This window comes from Peromyscus maniculatus, chromosome 5 (genome assembly GCF_049852395.1).
Source record: "Peromyscus maniculatus bairdii isolate BWxNUB_F1_BW_parent chromosome 5, HU_Pman_BW_mat_3.1, whole genome shotgun sequence".
In the NCBI taxonomy this organism is placed as follows: Eukaryota; Metazoa; Chordata; class Mammalia; order Rodentia; family Cricetidae; genus Peromyscus; species Peromyscus maniculatus.
In genome coordinates, this window is record NC_134856.1 from 125,615,111 (window position 1) to 125,629,629 (window position 14,519).

Consider the following 14,519-nt stretch of genomic DNA (forward strand, 5'->3'; position numbering starts at 1 on the left):
AGCACAATCGTCACTGAGAGAAGTCTGGGAGAGAACTCAGACAGGAACCTGAAGGCAAGACTGTTTCCTAGTCCATGCAGTTTCCTAACCAGAAAGCTCGCTCACAGGCAGGGAAGTACAGCAGGAACCGGTGAGAATTCTGCTTCCCAGCTGGCTCACTCGGAGGCACAAACTCAGCTAGCTTTCTCACACAACCCAGGACCACCTAACTAGGGATGGTGCTGCCCACAGTAGGCTAGGCCCTGCCACATCAATTAAAATGAAGACAGTCCCTCACAAACATGTTTGTAGACCAATCTGATAAAAAAAGCAACTACTCAATTGAGACTTTTTTTTAAGGGGCGGGGGGGTGTGGTGATTCCATCAAGCTGACAGTTAATGCTAACTGGGACATGTACGTCTACACAAACATATACCCACGTGCACACACATCCATATATGTGTACATGTGCACACAGACAAACACCAATCATTTTCATCTGTAGGAACTCGGCCTCAGATAACCCTAGAGAAGATAGGGGAGGCTTACTTGATGAGCTCAAGTGAACTCTCGGTCCTCTCCCTCCTCCCTCCCCCTCCCCCTTCCCCTCCTCCACCTGGATAGAGGGGAACCAGAGCATCACATATGCTGACAAGCTCTCTATCACTGAGCTATATCCCAAGTTCCCAACTACATTCTAAAAATGTTCCCAGGTTCTCTCTGCACCAACAGCAAGGCTTTGAATACAGCAAGAGATGGGGCGGGGGGGGGGGGGTAGGTTCAGGGGGGGCGGGGTAGGTTCATTTATAGTGCCGGAAGTCAGAGTTAGACAGGTAAAGAAGAAAAAGCCCAAACCCAAAAGTACTCTACCCCAGAGCCCACTGAACACCACACTTCTAAGACTAAACTTCCTTTCAAACTACCAACACTTGGAGGCCCAGGGCCTGCAAGGAAGAGTATGTGTTTGCCAAAGTTGACCCTGCATAAACGTCCATGACTTAGCCTCAAAGGTCACAAAACATCACGCTCATGAAACTCTTTGGCTGTTTAAAATCAAACCTATGGCTTCATGCATGTAAGTCAACCACCTTACTACTCTATCACTAGTCCAGGATGCTTTGGGTTGAAGTGGTTACCAAGCCTGCTCAAATCCGTGTTAGCGGGTCACCAGACCTGAGACCTTGTTAGAAGGACTGTCTAAGAATTAAGACAAAGAGTGAAATGGGAAGTCACTGAATTTAATTGAGGAAGGACAGAAAAATACAATCTCCCCCACCCCCAGGCCAGAGTAGGAGGAAGATGTCCGCATTAGAATCAGCCAGAATAACTGAGTAACTGATGTTCTCATGGAGGATCTAGATGAGAAAACCACAGCTTGGCAAGCTACAGGTTCCATAGTAAAGGATGGTAAAAGTGCTTCTATAACAGACGTTAGGAACTGCTTTTCTCAAAAGGACTGCCTCCTCCCTTGTGTCCACCAGGTAACTAAAGCAGAGGGAAGCCTGGAATCCATCCCTGCTTTCGTCCTGTGTGTCTCCTTTACTTCAGATCACCCATTTACCCCTGCACATAGCCATGTGGTGTTAGCTTGTCCCCCTTCAGGGCTGAGGGAACAAAGAGAGATGAAGGCATCTTACCGCATCCTGTTCCATGCTGCCAAAGATGCCTATAAGTCTCTTCTCACTATTCTAAACCCTAGATTCTATCGTGGGTTCCAGGAGCAGCAGAGGCTCACAGGGCAAGCCACTCCCAGATGAGAGCTGTTATCCATGGCAGTGAGGCTGCACAGTGGAGCTCTGAGTAGTCCCATTACCGCTCCTCTTCCCAATCTATTCCCAACATCTACTTTCTCTGCTTTCCTCGATGTTCATCTCATCAACTGGTCTTTAGGGATGGGTGTCCAAGCTTAGCCTTCTAAGGCTGATTCTGCTAAAGCTAAAGTTGCTGGGCTCAATGGATGTCATGGCAAGAATCAAGCTCTTTGTCCCAGTCAGACAGCTCTCTGATTATATGGCAACATCAGAATGTGAAGGGGGCACCATATCCCCAACTCGCACAGAAATAACTGGGGTGGAATGTTAAGACGTGTTACACTCATTTATGCTGTGGAACATTTGTTTAATGATGCAAAGATGTGTTGCATTCTTTTATGTTGCATTTGTTTAACTCTGTGAAGCTGTGTTACTTTGCCTGTCTAAAACACCCAATTGGTCTAATAAAGAGATGAACAGCCAATGGTGAGGCAGAAGAAAGGATAGGCGGGGCTGGTAGGCAGAGAGAATAAATAAGAAAAATCTTGGAAGAGAAGATCAAGGAGCAAGAGAATGAGGAGGACTCCAGGGGCCAACTACCCTGCTACACAGCAAGCCACAGAGTATGAAGCAAAGAAAGGTATATAGGATAAAGATAAAACCCCAGAGGCAAAAGGTAGATGGGATAATTTAAGAAAAACTGGCTAGAAACAAGCCAAGCTAAAGGCCAGACATTCATAAGAAAGAATAAGCCTTCCTGTATTTATTTGGGAGCTGGGTGGCAGGCCCCCCCAAGATGTCTTTTCACTGTGGAGTGGTTTGTGTTTATTAAAGTCAGATTACTAAGTAAAGCAAGAGCTAGTGTGAGTGCTTCCATGGTAGTGGAGCAGTAGCCCCTGCACACGGAGCTTTGGGATAGGCCGAAGAACTCTGGCAAGTGAAGCATTTAGATTAGTCTTGTAATTCCAAACTAAACTGCGCAGTTCAGGACCCAGTGGGATTTAGTGTTTTAAGCTGGCAGCACCCTCCTTCAAACTTTTGTTCAGACTTCCTTTCCTTTGAGGTTCAAATACTCCATTTACCGCACAGTTCCCTGCTCCCCACGCCAGTGCTGATCCCCAGCAATGGAGGGCTTTCTTCTTGAACAAACACCTTTTTTTTTCAATTGTCCTTATTGTTTATTTATCTCATATGTCAGTTAAAATTTAATTATATCACTCCCCCCCCTTTTCCTTTCCTCCCATGTCCCCCTCCCCATCACTCTCAAAGTGATAGCCTCTTTTTCTCTTATTATGGTTGCACATATATGCACAAATATAAATAAAAACTGCTGAGTCCATTTGTGTTGTTTGTATGAATATGGTTTCAGGGATGGCCACTCTGTATTGGATAACCAATTAGGGAACTTGCCCATGGGAGAGGCTAATTCTTCCTCTCTTAGCAGTCATTAGTTGCCTATAGTTCTTTGTCTAAGGGTGGGACCCTGTGAGATTCCCCCCCCCCTTTCTAGTTAACATGTCCGCTGATATATCATTGTTCAGGTCTTGTTTGTGTAGCCATTTCTAGGACAGATAGTCTCACAGCAGACTTCCTGGTATTCTGACTCTTACAATATCTCCTCCTCCTCTTCCGTAATATTTCCTAAGGCATAGATGCAGGAGCTGGACTGCAAATGTATCCATTGAAGATGTTTTCTAACACAGGACAAATACATTTATTATTTCGTGGCTTCCCCAATGACAAGTGTGTAACAGTACAGAAGCAGAGATCTCATTCTCTACATAGATGAAGCCTGATCACATAGCCCAGAACACCTGTAGATAGTCAACAAATACTTGTCACAAGCCAAGTATGGTGGTGTATGCCTATAACCACAGCACTTGGGAAATAGGGAGAAGAAAATCAGGAGTTTAACAACATCCTTGGCTACATAACAAGTTCAAGGCAAATGGCTGTGGACGGTTTGAGAAACTTCAGATTCACTGTACATGCAATTTTAATTTACTTGAATTATTAAAACTATTAAGTATCTGGGGAAATTCTTACTATTACATGAACAACAGATGTGGCCTTAAGGTTTGGATCATACATGGCCTCTGAAGGCTCACATGCCAAAGGCTTGGTCCTGGTGGTGATACTGGAAGGTAAGTGGTGGAACCTTAGCATGTAGGTCTAGTAGAAGGAAGTCAGGCATGGGACGTGCTCTCTAGGAAATACTAGGATCCCAGCAGCTTCCTCCCTCTTTGCTTCCTGGCTACCATGAAGTGAGCAGTGCTCTGGTACTCATCCCCACTCTGAGGTGCTGCCCTGCCATGACCCCTGAAGCAGTGGAGTCCGGCCACCACAGCCTGAAATCTCTCGAAGGCAAAGCTGAAGTCGTTTATTCTTCCTGTTAAGCTCTTTCTCTCTGGTGTTTTGTCACAGCAAAGGAAAGCTGATGAACAAGAGGTTATTTGCAAAGGGATCTCAAAGTCGGACATAATTAACATAAAAAAGCATCATATGCGTCTACAGATCTGCTAGGATCATACCTTGGGGAGCATCTTTACACACCACTAGATGTTTAAGGAAATCAAGGGCTTTCTTTCTTTCTTTTTCTTTCTTTCTTTCTTCCTTTCTTCCTTTCTTTCTTTCTTTTTCAGTTTTCTAACTTTAATAAATCAGCTGCTTTTGATCATGAGTGAGTGTGTGTGTGTGTGTGCGTGTGTGTGTGTGTGTGTGTGTGAAAGAGAGAAAAAGAGGAGGGGAAGGAAGGAGGAATAGGAGGAAGAAAAGGAGAAAAAAATAATATCACTTTGTAGCCCAGGCTGGATTTGAAATCATAATTCCCCCTGCCTTCACTTTCAGAGTTTGAGGCTTACAAGAAATATGCCATCATGCCTAGCCTCAAATATTATTTCTTAAACCCAAAAGTAGTTTGTGAAAGGTAGCCATGGTATGTAAAATTCATTATAGGAATTTGTAAGCAAGTACACACACACACACACACACACACACACACACACACACACACACACACACACCTCATGCCATCAGACGTCACAAAGGCCTAAAGTGAAATACCTTGGCTATAGGTAGAATTAAGCAAAGCAAATTGGGTAAAGCATAACTCAGGATACTGATGTCCCTACACCCTCACTACCAAATTCTAGAGAAACTTGTCCGCTAATCTGATTCTGCAGCAATACTGTTATTCTAATAACTTTTATTGTCTAGTAAGCCTCATACACGGCTACAAATTTCTCTGTATTTAAAGAAACAGTCACAACCTGACATATTGTAGCTCCAGAGCCAGACCCACAACTAGACACAGGACTGTGTAGTAACCGGAAAGGAGAGAAAAAAACTTTGGTTCAGTCGCTGGAGCCCGTGAGTTAAGCTGGCGAGAGGCAGGCTGAGAGAAGGAATGACGTGTGATGTTTATGGGTGTTAGTGTCTGTGTGGGCACAGACGCCTTGCAGAAAAGCTGTGAAACCTAAGAAATGTTTACAACTTGGCAGCGTGATATATCATTTGAACAAAGGATGATAAATTATGGAGAAGTGACCACCCAAAGGAAAGGCCATTTGGGAGCCTAGGGTTGATAAATTGGGGGAGATGATTAGGAGTATATGGCGGAAATGAACAGATGATAAGGGTTACTTCAGTGAGGTCTATTTATGTACAGTCATTTACGGGCTCCCTGTCTCCAGTGATAAGAGCTGTTCTGCTCTTCCTGGTACAAGGAGCACGCCATTCTCATGGGAAATGTATGCCCTGCTTTTAGACAGATGGGGGGAGGGTGGCAGAGAGCTCTTTCTGGGTCTGCTCCTATTCGGTTGCCTCTAGCTCAAAATAATCCATATGCCAAAGTGCATATGTTAAGGTGGCATATTTTGAAGCCCTTCAGAACGGAACCTCAAGGACCATTCCCATGGGCAAAAGGCATCAGTTTCAAGTTAGTCTTACTTTCTGTTTGAACAAGTTAAGGAGCCTCTAAAACACTCCAAATAACTTACCAACCCTGAGGGCCCATTTCTAGGATTGGAACTTAACAAGCTATCGGTTTCAGCAATAGAACATTCTTTCCAACCTTCACTGTGCTAATTAAAAGGGCAGTTGGCCATAAACCCACCCCAGAGCCTCATAGAAAGAGCCTCAGAAGTGTGTGCTGGCCAGCCTAGCTGTGGGGTTCTGGCCAACCCACATATTAAGGCTTCTCCCCACATCTTATCTTAACCTCTCAGGCCCCACAGAAATGGCACCCTCTTCCTCCTCATTCTCACAAAAGGCAGCTGACCAATGTCATTACCATCTGTAACTATCTACGTCCTATGGAGGTCAGCATGAAGGCTCCTCGAAATACTGAAAATGGACCTGTCCTATGATCCAAACAGATTATTCCTCAGTATACACCTGAAGGACTCTAAGTCAACATACCACGGAGATGCCCGCACACCCATGTATTGCTACATGATTCCTAATTGCTAAGGAATAAACTCAGCCTAAATGTCTATCAGCACTTACTTTTTTAAATTGTGTGTGTGTGTGTGTGTGTGTGTGTGTGTGTGTGTGTGTGTGTGTGTGCTCATGATGTGTATATGGGTGTGCTTACCACTGTACACACATGATGGTCGGAGGACAGCTATGTGGTGGAGTCAGCTCTCTCATCCCTCCTTTCCACAGGTTCCAGAGATCACACTTGGGTCTCCAGGCGTGTGTACATGGGCTCTGACCCACTGAACCATCTCATAGAGCCCCTGTCTTGAGTCCATTTTATCCACCTGGAAATTAACTTCAGCCTATGGAACTGGCAAAGCTGTGAAAACCAAACTTTTTGCATTCTCAAATCTTCTGAAATCCCATAGCAACACTGGGTATTCTAATGGGAGAAACCTCACCTTTAAGGCCGGTTTTCAGAGACACTGTTGTCACTTTGTCCTTGCACTTTGCAAGAAGCAAGGGTTGCACTCACATCTACAACCTAGCTAAACACCACACCATTTGCATGTCATTCTCTGAAAGCTCAGCTGGTCCCTGGAGCTCCCTAGAAGCCTAAAAGAGGCCACTTTTCAGAAAGAAGATGAGTTCTGAGTAAAACAGCGAAGCACAGACCTGGAGGCGCACAGTCAAAGATGATCACCAACTCTAACCACAGGTAAGTAGGTGCCAGAAACTGGAGGCAGCTGCAGAAGCACACAGATGCTGACACCCTAGCGCGCATACGCCATGAGGACGCAGAGTGACAGAGAGGAAGCACGCTCCTGGCTTTGGAGAGCTGTGGAAGCGATTCGTGAAAACGTTTGCTGTGTTGGTGCTGGTTGGCCTGCAAGGGGAGCAAGCAGCAGCTGCGACAGCGCTGTCTCCCTCTGCCACCAGAGGCAGGTGGTCACAGACGGAGGCACTCTACAGCTGAGGTCAGAAAGCAACGCTTCAGAAGAGGCTTGCACGCTGAGCACTTCAAACTACAGGAAACTGGAAGGCCTTAGAGGCTGCCTGAGAATTAAGGTGTCTAACCTCCCTTCTCTCACAGAGGGAACATCTTCCCGAGGAAATGCAATTGTTTTCCAGGCTGAGCACCACACCTCATGGCTCTTTACTCCCTAGCTGTGAACGCAAGGTGACTAGCAGCTCTAGGTTGCTGCTGCCATGCCTCAGGACAGACCTCTCCAACTCTAAGCCAAAGTAAGTCTCGCCCTCCATAGGCTACTTTTGTCAGGGTGTTTCATCTCAGCAACAACACAGATAACTAGTCGAGCCTCCAAGAGAGTACCTGGGAGATTATCTCCGGAAGACAGACTTTATTCACGGTGACACACTGCCATCATCTTTCTGTGACTTGCTGCTGTCTCCCACAGAGCCCAGAGGAACTTTGTCCCTGTCCTCTACTGCCAGATTTTATGGAAGTATTTTCTCAATGGATGTTCCTTCCTTTCACTGTGCCAAACTGACATAAGACCAGCCCGCACAATGCTTTCTCTCCCGTCCTTCTGCCTCTTGCCCATGTATTATTCATTTCAAACACTTCAGGGGACAGACAGTTCACTTCCTCTCAGCCCTACCCTACTGACATGAAAAAGCTCTCTAGACTCATACCTGAAATGTGAGATGATGAGCTGAACATGGCGGCACTATCTGGTACCCCACATCAGGAGACTGAAGCTGGACAGGAGCTCCATGACAGTTCTGGCAACAACAGGGGACGTCCCCAAAATATAAATAATAAATAAATAAATAAATAAATAAATAAATAAATAAATAAATAAATAAAAAGTCTCTAACTAGGCTTCTTAATTGATACAAAACAAAGAAGGAAGAGAGTAAAAATGACCCCAGGAGAGCCCAGGTGACCCCCAAATACATAAGCTATTGTCGTTGCCCTCAGTTGCCTCTCAGAGGTTGAAGTTAAGTCTCTCTTGTTGAAGACACATGGTACATTTAGGACGCAGAACCTGGATGATTCAAGCTGGATCTAACTGAAAGCCTCTTTCCTACAGTCTAGCTTCTATAGTACCAAAAAGTACTGTGCAAACTGCAAGGGAAGGAAGCAATTTATAGTCCTATTCCAGCCGTGACAGCTATGAACCACAACCATGGCAGTCACGGCCAGACTATCCCTAACGATGCAACAGTGGCTGATGTGTTGGTGGTACAGTGAGTCTGTCTACGTGACTTACATCCCTCTCAAACAGGAGGAAAACCATGCCTTGTAGTGGAAACCTAGCCGACTACTCAAAACTAGTGAGGTCGTGGGTCTTAGAAAAGAATCTACTGTTGCCCCTTTGCCAGACTGGCATAAATTCCTAACTGCATTCTAAATCTTATCCTTTTACCCACAGATAAGTGTAGCTACCACCCCTTCTTGTAGAATAGTAGTTGAAGATGTATTACATTCGCTTATGCTGTGGAATATTTGTTTAATGACGCAAAGATGTGTTGCATTCTTTTATGTTGCATTTGTTGTTAAAAATCTATGAAGCTGTGTTCCTGGGCCTGTCTGAAATGCCTAATTGGTCTAATAAAGAGCTGAACAGCCAATAGCTAGGCAGGAGAGGGATAGGCAGGGCTGGCAGGCAGAGAGAATAAGTAGGAGGAGAAAGAGAAAAGGAACAGGAGTGAGAAAAGGAGAAGGAGAAGAAGATGCCAGAGGGGCCAGCTCATCAGCCACCCAGCCAGACAAGGAATTCAAGGAGGAAAGAAAAGATAGACAGAAATAGAGAAAGGTAAAAGCCCAGAGGCAAAAAGTAGATGGCATGATTTAAGAAAAGCTAGCTAGAAATAAGTCAAGCTAAGGTCAGACATTCATAAGAAAGAATAAGTTTCCATGTGATTATTTGGGAGCTGGGTGGCAGGCCTCCAGAAGAGCAAAGAGTTAAAAAAAAAAAAAAAAAAAAAGGTGTGTGTGGGGGTGGGGAGGTGAACACAGTGTAGAGATCCATGGATGGTGGGGAACCCAGCCACACTGGATATGTCTATAGCATCTGCGGCTCAGGGATACCACCAAATAAAAAAGAGCAGGAAGATATGACAAAGTGGACAATTTACTCAACAAACTAAAAAGCAGTGCTGACACTTAGCTATCTGAAATGGATTTGGCGGCCAGTGGGTGAGGCTACATATTACACTCCAAAATGAATGTTCTAGGCAAATTATTTGACTGTGATTTGACTATGATGCAAATAAAAAAAATGTTTTGTTTTGTTTTGTTTTGTTTTGTTTTGTCTTGTCTTGTCTTGTCTTGTCTTGTCTTGTCTTGTCTTGTTTTGTTTTGTTTTGTTTTGTTTTGTTTTATTTTGTTTTGTTTTGTTTGAGGCAAGTTCTCTCTATGTAGCTTTTGGCTATCCCAGAACTCACTATGCAGAACCAGCCACCCTCAAACTCACAGAGATCTGCCTGTTCTGCCCCCTGAGTGCAGAGATTAAAGGCAAAATATTTTGCTAAGTAGAAACTAAATCCCTGGCACTGGAGAGGGCTGGGGTGTGGAAGGGTCAGATATTCTAGGGCTGTAGCCAAAATGGATGTCCCAACAGTGCTGAGAATCTTTAGGTGACCATCCAGGCTGCCAGCTGTCTCTGTCTATTCTTGCAATTTTTCAGAAATTGCTTGTTTGTACTTCCTGTTTTCTCAGGTAACACTATTTTCCTTCTCAGATCTTTGATGGGGTTGAAGACTAGATAGTTACAGTTATGATCCTCTCATATCTTCGCTAAAAACATGTTAGGTACTAGAGTTAGATTCTTTAGGATAGGACAGCTATTGGAGTAATCTCCATAATTTGCCATTTACCTATGTTCTGGACATTTCTGGACATTTAGCATGTGTTTCTTGTTTGATGTTGTTCTTGTTGGTTGTAGTTCCATTTTTGTTTGTGTTATTAGCCTTTGTTTCTCCTGGACAATACTTACTTGATAATCATTCTTATTGTATACAGTTTGCAGTAGGTTTAGAACCTTCTTATTTAGACAAAAAGGGGAAATGTAATGGTGTTTGCTATACCCAGGACCTTGGGCTATACAGGCTGGAAGGAGATGGTGCTTCTTGCCGTCCTAATTGACCTCTTAAAAAGAGAAGAGAGAGGAGTCACATGGCCCCTTCTTCCTTTTATTTACTTTATTTATTTTTTATCCTGGCATGATCAGACTCCAGATGACCTGGGGGCATCAGGGCCACAGACCTGAAAGAAGAAAATGATGGACAGACTTTTATGGATCAGTGGATGGATCATTTCAGGCTTCAGGGTGATAAAACTGAATGAATTCTCATAACACGATCCTTTACGGATCACAAAGGGGGGTCCAATCTAGCCAGCTAGACTAGCTAAGTTGGTGAGCTCTGGGTTCAAGTGAGGGACACTGCCTCAATTCATGAGGAGGAGGAAAGAAGACAGGCAACATCCACCTCCTGCCAGCACACACAAACGCTCCCACACACAGGCACACCGCACACAAATGGCTAGGTCAACATCTGGACTGTGGCCAGGGAATTCACAGTGACCTAAGACTTCTAGAATCCCTATCTCAAGGGAAATAAAGCAACATATCCTGAGCACAGTGGCAATGCCTATAATCCTCACACTTTTGAAGTAGAGGCAGAAGGATCGGGAGTTCAAGGCCAGCCTGGACTACGGATGAACCTGCCTCAGATAAACCAATCACCCAACACACAGAAAAGGGTGGGATCTAGCAGGAGGAAGAATAAATGAATGGTTGATAAGCACCTTGGAAATGCAAGGTGCTATTTAAATGCAAAACTAACTGCAGATTAACAAGTTCACATTCGCTTCAGGGAGAAGGGACTGTCTGCTGCAGGAGTCATTAAAAGTCATAATCTATAAAACAGGCAGTAAAGTGGGTTTTGTTCAGCTTTGCCATGAAGAACCATATAACCTTGCCTGAATCTCCCATTTCCCCAGCTCAGAACTAATCAGCCAAAACCAGCTCGTCCACCACCAGAGCGCCCTCCAGTTTCCTTTGAGACCTCGCCTGTCTCTTACATTTGGCTATTTTTCACTATAAAGGCTGACCTAGCCACTCCTTCCCTGGACACTCCTGTAGTCTCAGGGGCTCACTCCAACTAAACAGTGACAGGGGTAACATTGCACCCATAAATCCAAAACCTTGTCAGTTAACTTGCCCAAGGTAGGGGAGTTCAGACCTTCTCGTTGATGTTTCTACAACTGGGTATGCTGAAATAAACTGACAGACAGACAGCCAAGCATCATCTTATGCAAATGGAGCCACAGGAAAGACAAAACTCAAAGAGGGTGCAGGTGGTTAAAGACTAAATACCCTCTTCATCGGAGAGAAGTTGGGGTTGTAAGACAGTATTGAAGAATTCCTTTTCAGTGGAGAGAAGAAGCCCAGAAAAATGGGCCATGACCTGGGACAGAGTTCCTCTGGACTCTAGTGTAGGGTTTGGTTTCCGGTCTCCTCTGTGATGGGTTTAATCTGCCATGTCAATAAGAAAAGATCACTGTGCTTCATCTTGGCTGATTCAGGTCTTTAAGGGGATGAGGGAACTCCCCAGATTCTATCCTTAGGGTGTGGGGGGAGGTTCCTGACTCTGCCTCTCTCTAGGATCTCTCAGCTAGGAGCTCAAGGGGGTAAATTCAGGGGCTATATCCTGAGTTTCATCACTAGTGTCAAATAAGTCAAAAGCAGAGGCAAACACTGAAGGAAGTTTGGCCCTCCTCAGCTGCATTTCTGTAACAGTCACTAATCCACGCTAGTCACCCCATAACACCAAGGCAGTCTATGTTGCATCATTAGAGTACCTGGTGACAAAAGAAGAGTCAATTTCCACTATTCCCATAGCTCCTTTGGGGAGTTTTTTTTCTCTTGAAAGTTTCTTGACTAGACCAGGGAAGGAGGTAAAGTGGGAAATAAATAAGTATTCTGTGCTCTAGGGTTTCATCTTTAATTTCTAACCCCATGGAGAGTGTATTGAAAAAGAATCAAGGGTGAGGAATGCTCCTAAAGTCTCAGACACGTTAGTGGTTATAGATGGAGTGAGAAACACAACCCCAGTGACTTTGCAAACTAATGACAAAATTCAGAATGGGTCTGAAGTGTCCTTCAGGCTATCCCATAGGGCCTTCTGAGGGTTTCTTGTCTCTATAACCAAAAGCTTGGGTAGCATTGAAGTTTGAAGATTACATCTTTGACAGGGACTGCCTTGGTGTGTCTTTAGGGAGGGTCTCCCTCAGTGAGCTGGTGAAAGGGACCCCCTTCGCCCCCTGAGGACTCATGGAGTCAGGAATTCAGGAGCAGCTCCTGCAAGAGCCTCACTTGTATTGAAACAGCAAGGTTGAGCCAAAGATGGTTCAGCAGGTAGGAAATGCCTAGCAGCCAAGGCTGAGTCTGAGGGTCTGAGTTTCAATGCCAGTTTCAATCCACGTGGTGGGAGGAAAGAGCCAACTTACACAAGTTGTCCTCTAACCTCCACACATCACACACACACACACACACACACACACACACACACACACACACACACTAAATATACGAATAAATAAAATGTAAAAGGAAATGTAACAGCAATGTCAGGCATTTTTTTTTTTTGGTTTTTCGAGACAGGTTTTCTCTGTGTAGCTTTGCGCCTTTCCTGGAACTCACTTGGTAGCCCAGGCTGGCAATGTCAGGCATTTTTAAAGAAACAGTTAAGTGTGGAAGTACACACCTGCAATCCCAGCACGTGGAAGACAAGAGGCCCTGGAGTTCAAGTCCATCCACAGCAACAGAGTGTGTTACATGGAATCCTGTCCCCAAAACAACAAAGAGAGAGGCGGAGGGTAAGGAGGTGGTTCCGTGGGGAAAGACTTGCTGCCCAAGCGTGAGGACCAGAGTTTGCATCTCCAGCACCCACCCAAATGCTGGGTAGGAGTAACAGCCTGTGAGTAATCCCAGTACCCAGAAGACAGAGACCAGGGACCTCCAGAGCAAGCTGGCTAAGGAGACCAGCTGAACTGGTGAGCTCTGGGTTCGAGGGAGAGACCCTGCCTCAATCCATATGGTGGAAAGAAGACAGGACACATCAGCCTCTGGCCTCCACACACAAACACACCCACACACAGGCACACCACACCCACACAAAGAGACAAAGCAGAGGCCATTTCTTTGGGAGATGCTCGGAGAATGCAGTCATTTGTTGACTACCTGGGAAAGGAATACTGTAAAAGGATTGGGTGACCGACGAACAGCTGGGGTGGTGAGGGCAGATGGCAGAGGGGTTCTCGGCCCTGAGGGAGAGCAGTGAAAACCTAGACAGGAGGACAGATGAAACCAAAAGGTGAGGGGGTGGGGGAGAAGAAGAGTCCGCCGAGTCCCAGGCGGCAGAACTAGAGTGCAGCACCCGTGGTGGGTGACAGAGAAACAGAGGCTGCGCCACCTTAGACCTCAGGTAGCTGCGGAAGGCCCCTGTGTCCTCGCCAGCCCAGGGAACTGGAGGAGAAGCTCTGGGATCTCTCCTTTCTTACCCCGTGCTGGCCGCTTTCCCTACGGCCTGCCGCTGGACTTCGGACAGCCCTGCTGGGTGAGTACTCCCGGATCCATCTCACAAGCACGGAAGCCGACCTTCCGAGATCATTGTGTAGTCAAGACAGAGGTCAGTCCAAGAAGCACTCACACAAGCAAAAAGCCAACCTGAGGGAGGGCAGGAGGGAGGGCCATGGAAATGCCAGCCTCAGTGAAGGCAGAGGGGACAAGAATAGCCAGACACAAGGGTACGAAGACAAAAGCTTGTCAGGGACAGCTTGAACACCTCAGGTGTGCAGACTCTGGACTCTAACCCTCAGCAGATTCACGGTCTCAGCCACAGGAAGCTGGTAGGAAATTAACTCACCTTGAAATGAGGTTTAGTTGTTCTATAGAAGCATTACCATGTGTCCCAGCCAAGAAAAGAAAGGTTTTATGATCCAAAGACAGACAGACGCTATGATGAGTCTGGATCAGCCAGGGAGTGGATGAGGATGGAGGAGGAACAGGCCAGAAAGGAAAACAGTTTGTGAGGGGTTCAAATGGGACAAAAAATCCAGTCGTTCTTTGTTCCAGGTTAGGAAGAAGGAGAGCCGGACCCAGCCCTCCACGAGACCATGGGGTAGTAATGATGTCACACTCCTATGAGGATCTGTTCCAGGAACCTCACACTGAGAGGCAGGAACACATTCCTCAAGACAAGCTGAAGCTCAGCCAGGCTTGGAGAATGCGGGGAGCCACATCCAAGATGACTCACATAGGCTGTTGGTGGCTCCATTTCTCTGTACGTACATTTTTTTTTAGGACAGCGAAGAAGGAAGACAGCACACATTTGTA

The 14,519-nt window shown here is 45.6% G+C and overlaps 1 long non-coding RNA gene across 2 annotated transcripts; it reads right to left on the reverse strand.

Annotated features, from left to right (window-relative positions):
* Positions 1 to 10,222: 10,222 nt before the first annotated feature.
* On the reverse strand, positions 10,223 to 14,287 carry LOC121829816 (uncharacterized). Of its 2 annotated transcripts, none has more exons than XR_006072892.2 (3): positions 14,050 to 14,287; positions 12,889 to 12,967; positions 10,223 to 10,384 (listed from the first exon to the last, which is right to left on the reverse strand). It is a non-coding gene; the product is annotated as an uncharacterized LOC121829816 (long non-coding RNA). The 2 variants fall into 2 exon arrangements; XR_013051098.1 differs by lacking the exon at positions 14,050 to 14,287 and adding an exon at positions 13,685 to 13,923.
* Positions 14,288 to 14,519: the final 232 nt, after the last annotated feature.